General features: G+C 42.1%; 1 long non-coding RNA gene across 2 annotated transcripts in view; it reads right to left on the bottom strand.

Annotated features, from left to right (window-relative positions):
• Positions 1-373: 373 nt before the first annotated feature.
• Positions 374-6,000, bottom strand: part of LOC309395373 — a 40,413-nt gene continuing 34,786 nt past the window's right edge. For both annotated transcript variants that reach the window (XR_014175895.1, XR_014175896.1), the window contains exons 2-3: positions 2,069-2,164; positions 374-1,259 (exon numbers count right to left, since the gene is read on the bottom strand). This is a non-coding gene — a long non-coding RNA (uncharacterized lncRNA). The remainder of the gene's footprint in view (positions 1,260-2,068; positions 2,165-6,000) is intronic.

Genomic DNA, 6,000 nt, shown 5'->3' with positions numbered 1-6,000 from the left:
TAAATAACCCTCATTCTCAGCTCTATGGGGTCAGCTGCCCAGGACCTCAAACCCATGTGGTTCTGTCCATCAATAAGCCATCTTTCCAATCAGCCTCCATGTTTCCAGTGTCTTTCTCCCCGTTTGGAACTGAACCAGATGGATATTTCTTCCCACAAGAGTTAATGAACGTGTCTTGTTAGTTGCTAATGCCAATACAGGGGTGGGTTCTGGCTTCTTTTACTGCCGATTCGCTCAGGGACATGCTTTGGGTGCACACGTACTTCAAGTGCGTGCATGCATGCTTTGGCTGTGCACGTGCTTTGGCTGCGCGTGTGCTTTGGGCACGCGCATGCATGCACAGAACTAAAAAAAATTGCTTCTGCGTATACGCAGAAGCAAAAAGCAAGATGACAGCACCTACGGCGGCACCGATAGAATCGGTTTGGGCGCATGTCCAGCCGAGTTACTACCTACTCAGCCGAACTGGTCCAAACCGGTAGGGACCCACCTCTGATGCCAATGCTTGTGAAAGGCCTCCATAATCACAGCTTCATCCTGCCTTTTTAACCACACTTGCACTAGAACGGCCACCAAGTCAACTGAATTTGTTCCTTTGAGAGGCGAGCAAGTTCTCTCAAATAACAGCTGTGGAGTCAGTTAAGACTCACCTGGTGATTCCTGGATAAAAAGCCCCTCTAACCTGCTCTGTTCCTTCTCATTCAGTAATAGTAGGGCTAACCTCACCTTTCTTAGTCGAGCTCTCTAGTGCTAAGTTTATTCAATCGGCCTAGCGCTCTCTCTTAATGTTTTGACAGAAGACACTATGGCTGTGGTTAAAGGCATACGGTTTGTCTTTTTAATGAGGTGAAAAATCTGAAAAAAGCTCTATCAAGGACATCTCCCTGAGATCACAACAGTTGCTTCAAAAGGCTTCTTGCTTTATCCTACCCCATTAGTATGCAGCATGCTGCACACACAATCAAACAGGAGCGAGACCCACACAACAAAGTGTGAATGCGCAACCAATCATCATGCTACTCGGGGAGGAAAGTAGCCAATCAGGATTGGTGTTTCTAAAATAAGCAACAAAACAGGAGCACAGAACAGACGTGGTAGCTGAGCTTCATAAATCAAATTTCCCCGCAGTGATGGAACCATGATGCAATTGAAGAGGCAAACAACATTCCCTCATGAATCTATTCACATGTTTTCAGCTCTACGTTGCAACTTCTCACGGCACAGGCTTTTCCTAAAGCAGATGTTCCAGCAAGCAGGGTCTGTGAAGAGAATATAGCAGATGGTTTATTAACTCCCAGCTCTCCAGGGCTGCTTCGGCATCTTACTTTAATAGTCAGTGTAACTCTAGACATATTTGGGGAACATTCGTGATCCTGTGGCTAGATTTTTCTTAGATCTTATCCAGGATTGGGCAATCTTGAATAGCTGTAGATTTGACTTGTTTTATTCTTTGTGGGCGGGGGGGGGGGGAAACTGACAACAATAGGAAAATCAGTGGGGCTGTAAAATCGATGATTTTCACGCTGCTACTACTACTACCTGGGATAAGTTCTTTTCTAACTCTATACGTCTACTTTGAAAGAAAAGAATGCCATTATATTGAGCTCAACTTTATGGCTGAAATGGATGGCTTACAGCATAAAAACTTTAAAAAACATTAAAATCACCCATCATAAAATACAACGGATAAAATATTTAAGTTAATACATTGATACATGCATGCAGTTTTCTTGATAAGACAATAAGAATTTACTGCTGTCGTCTTGATTTTTTTTTTTATGTCACAATTAAGTCTACACGCTTGGAAGCCACTAGCAATCTCCTATCAAATGCTTTTTTCCTTTTCCTCGCTTAATTTTTTAAGGTTGTTAGTTGCAGAGTGGTGTCCGACTCATCATGACCCCCATGGACAATGTTCTTCCAGGCCTTCCTGTCCTTTATCATCCTCTGGCCATTTTAAGGTTGATTAGCTGCTTTTTTACCTGTTGCACATTTTACTCTTTTTGTCTTTTTTAAAGTTGTTATACAATATTTTGTTAAAATAAAATAAAGTAAAATAAATGCTAACCAGATCCAGTACTGTTTAGTTTCTGACCCCTGATGAATTCAGACAGCTATTACCACCAGCCTAAGGCTTATGCTATTTTTCTTCTCTGTTTCCAACCTGAAAATAATGAGAAATTTAAGTTCAGTGGTACATTCAGAGGGAACTATGGAAGTTAAGAGCTACATGCAGCTGTAATGCCATAGATTTCAGAATGAGCAGACAAAATAGACTTCTGTCTGAGGATCAAAGAATTCCTATAAATCCTCCATGAATTGAAAATGGTTACACTAGAAAAAGATAGCAAAAGGTATTCAGGACTGGAGCATCTTCTTGAAAAAACTCTGGAAGAAGACAATAGCAAACCACTTTAATTTTGTTGTGAAAGAAACTGTAGGAAGTTAGCACCCATCCGTCTCCTAGAAAAATGAAATATTCTAAGACAGCAATGGCGAACCTTTTTTGGCTTGCGTGCCATAAGTGGGGGGAGCGCAGGGGGGTAGTGTGCAGGCATGCCGCACCCATAATGCAATGCACGACACCCCCAGTGCGCATGCGCGCACTACAGGCGCAACCCCCCCATTTTTTTGCATGCTTTTTTTGCCCTCCCCAGGCTCCAGAGGCTTTATAGGAGCCTGGGGAGGGTGAAAACAGCCTCCCCTGCCCCCCCCCCAGAAGCCCTCCGGAGGCTTCAGGGACCTTCAGGACGCTTCCCTGAAGCCTCCGGAGCAGTCAAAACGAACCTCTGAGCAAATTGGAAGTCTGTTCCTGAAGTTCTGGTTTGCCCGTAGGGCCGGTTTTTTGCGCTACGGAGGCTTCAGGGAAGCTCGTGAAGCCTCCGGAGGACCTCCAGGGGGCGGGTGGGCTCTTTTCGCCCTCCCCAGGCTCCTATAAAGGCTCTGGAGCCTGGGGAGGGCGAAAAATGGCTTTAAAAAAGGGTGAATTCAGCTGGCCAGCGCGTACATACGCGCTGGCCAGCTGACAGGGCAGCCCCTCGCGTGCCCTGACAAATGGCTCCATGTGCCACCTGTCGCACGCGTGCCACAGATTCGCCATCACTGTTCTAGGAAATATTGAAAAGGCAGAACATTATATTTCCCTGGATGAGAAATGGAGAAACATGTTTTTAGGCAGGAAACAGACTCACTCTTAATAGCCCCCCTCCCACCTGTGTCAATGGACCATTAAGGCCTGAGTCGGCCTATTCTACATAACAAAGATCTACCCCATTTCATTGCACCACCCACCAAGTTTCAACCAAACTTAGCACATAGACAACCTACAAAGCTAGCTATGACCTCTGACAGCAACCAGTCAGGATACTCTTCCTGTGCCCCAGGAAGTTCAAAACCCAGGAGAGGGCATGAAACCCAGGGATTCTCAGCATCTCTTCCCTTTTCATCCAGGAGCTCCAAGGCAGGTGATCATGTCCACCATTAAACCATCTTTCCAAACAGCCTCCGTGTTTCCAGTGTCTTTTTCCCCACTTGGAAGTGAATCCAGAAGGACATTTCTTCCAACAAAACCTAAAAGGAAGACAAGCTCAATATAAAGGAGAAATACTCAACTGTGGTGTGTAGTGCTTTGATTCAGGTTCAGCCTGATGGAGCCGACTCTGTAACCTTAAGTCAAATGCACTTGCCCAACGCAACCTGTTCTACAGGATTGTCATGTAATTATGGTGGACACAGCGTACTCCTTTACGTGCAAATATGAGAAACAATAAAATTTAAAAAAATGATCAAGGACTGATAAGTTTTAAGACTGTTGTACTCTTTTCTACTTAACACGACAGAGTTATTTGGTGGGACTGAATAATTAAATGCTATGCTTCATTGATAAAAAAATAAAAAGCAGGGTAGTTATCTTTACATTTCAGCATTTCATTCCTGTCATGTCTAGAACTAAAATGTTTTCAAACTGAGATTTTAAACAGACAACTTTTAAAGAGAAGAGACAGCTCAGACAATGGCCATGTTCTATTTGTAAACCTCCCTACTTTTTCCAACAATGTTTCAATTTTGTTTTCCTACTCGATCTATGAAGAAAAATGGAAATTATATGTAAGGTACTAGCTTTTCACTCATATTTACATGGAAATTATTTCTACAGAGATTTAATCCTAAGTAAATCTGTTTGGTCTTAGATTTTCAGTGTCTTCTCCTCTTCATCAGTTGGGAGAACAGCAAAGGTATTTTGCTTATGTTTCTTTAATGTAAAGAAAATAACAGTTGGAAGGGAGTTTGAAAGTCTTCTAGTCCAACCTCTGATCAGGCAGGAAATCCTTTACTATTTCAGACAAATAGTTGTCCAATCTCTTCTTTAAAACCTCCAGTATTGGAGCATCCACAACTTCTGGAGGCAAGTCGTTCCACTGATTAATTGTTCTACAATACAATAGCAGAGTTGGAAGGGACCTTGGAGGTCTTCTAGTCCAACCCTCTGCCTAGGCAGGAAACCCTATACCGTTTCAGACAAATGGCTATCCAACATCTTCTTAAAGACTTCCAGTGTTGGAGCATTCACAACTTCTGGAGGCAAGCTGTTCCCCTGATTAATTGTTCTAACTCTCAGGAAATTTCTCCTCAGTTCTAAGTTGCTTCTCTCCTTGATTAGTTTCCACCCATTGCTTCTTGTTCTACCCTCAGGTGCTTTGGAGAATAGTTTGACTCCCTCTTCTTTGTGGCAACCCCTGAGATATTGGAACACTGCTATCATGTCTCCCCTAGTCCTTCTTTCTATTAAACTAGACATACCCAGTTCCTGCAACCGTTCTTCATATGTTTTAGTCTCCAGTCCCCTAATCAGCTTTGTTGCTCTTCTCCTTAACTATAGATTGGTTCTCTCCTTGATTAGTTTCCATCCATTGGTTCTTGTCTTCCCTTCGGGTGCTTTGGAGAATAGGTCGACTCCCTCTTCTTTGTATCAGCTATCATGTCACCCCTTGTCCTTCTTTTCATTAAGCTACCCAATTCTTGAAGCCATTCTTCATATGCTTTAGCCTCCAATCCCCTAATCATCTTTGTTGCTCTTCTCTGCACTCTTTCTAGAGTTTCAGAAGCTTTTTTTAATATTGTGGCAACCAAATCTGGATGCAATATTCTAAGTGTGGCCTTACCAAGGCATTATAAAGCGGTACTAACATTTCATTCCTCCCAAATTTTCCATCCTCCCAAATGTGAACATTCAAAGGAAGCCAACTGAAATAGTAACAGTACTTATTTGTCTACCCACCCTGCACTTAGAGATAGGCAGTTAGAGTGATTGATTTCAGGCTAATTAATAATTAACCCTATTAACTAATAACATTCTCCAACACTGGGAGTTAATAAGGATTCCTAATGGACACATATGGTTCTCCACATTATGAAGTTAGATAATGCTGGAAATGAGCTGTGAAAAGTAATGCATTTTGAAACTGATAAAACGAGTAATGTATAGGGAGCCTCATAAAAATATTTATTTTCCTTATGGTTTCCATTATATTAATGGACCATACAGACATCTTCTGCCATACGTGTGTTGTAAGAAATGTCCTTCTGGGTTCGGCTCCAAGTGGGGAAAAAGACACTGGAGACATGGAGGCTGCTTGGAAATATGGTTTTAATGGTGGACAGGACCACATGGCTTGAGTCCTGAACAGAAAAGGTGATCACATGCTTCAATGTTGGTGGAGAATAAATAATAATAATAATAATAATTTGGATTTATTAGCAGCTCCCTTTCCAAGTAGGACTCGGGGCGGCGTACAATGGAGCATAAAACATAAAAGATATATAACAGCACATAAACATACATAAATACAAAACACACATACACGCATACACGGAGGAGGTAACAAATTTCATCATTTAGACAGCTAAAAATCAGCATTAAAATACCCCAAATTGTAAAAACCCAATATGCAATTAAGAATTAATATTTAAAGACAATTTAAAAAACAGTTAGGAGGGATG

Source organism: Natrix helvetica (genome assembly GCF_964273705.1).
Source record: "Natrix helvetica genome assembly, chromosome: 7".
Classification (NCBI taxonomy): domain Eukaryota; kingdom Metazoa; phylum Chordata; class Lepidosauria; order Squamata; family Natricidae; genus Natrix; species Natrix helvetica.
The sequence above is the reverse complement of the archived record's forward strand: the minus strand, read 5'-3'. Positions and strand labels throughout refer to the sequence as shown.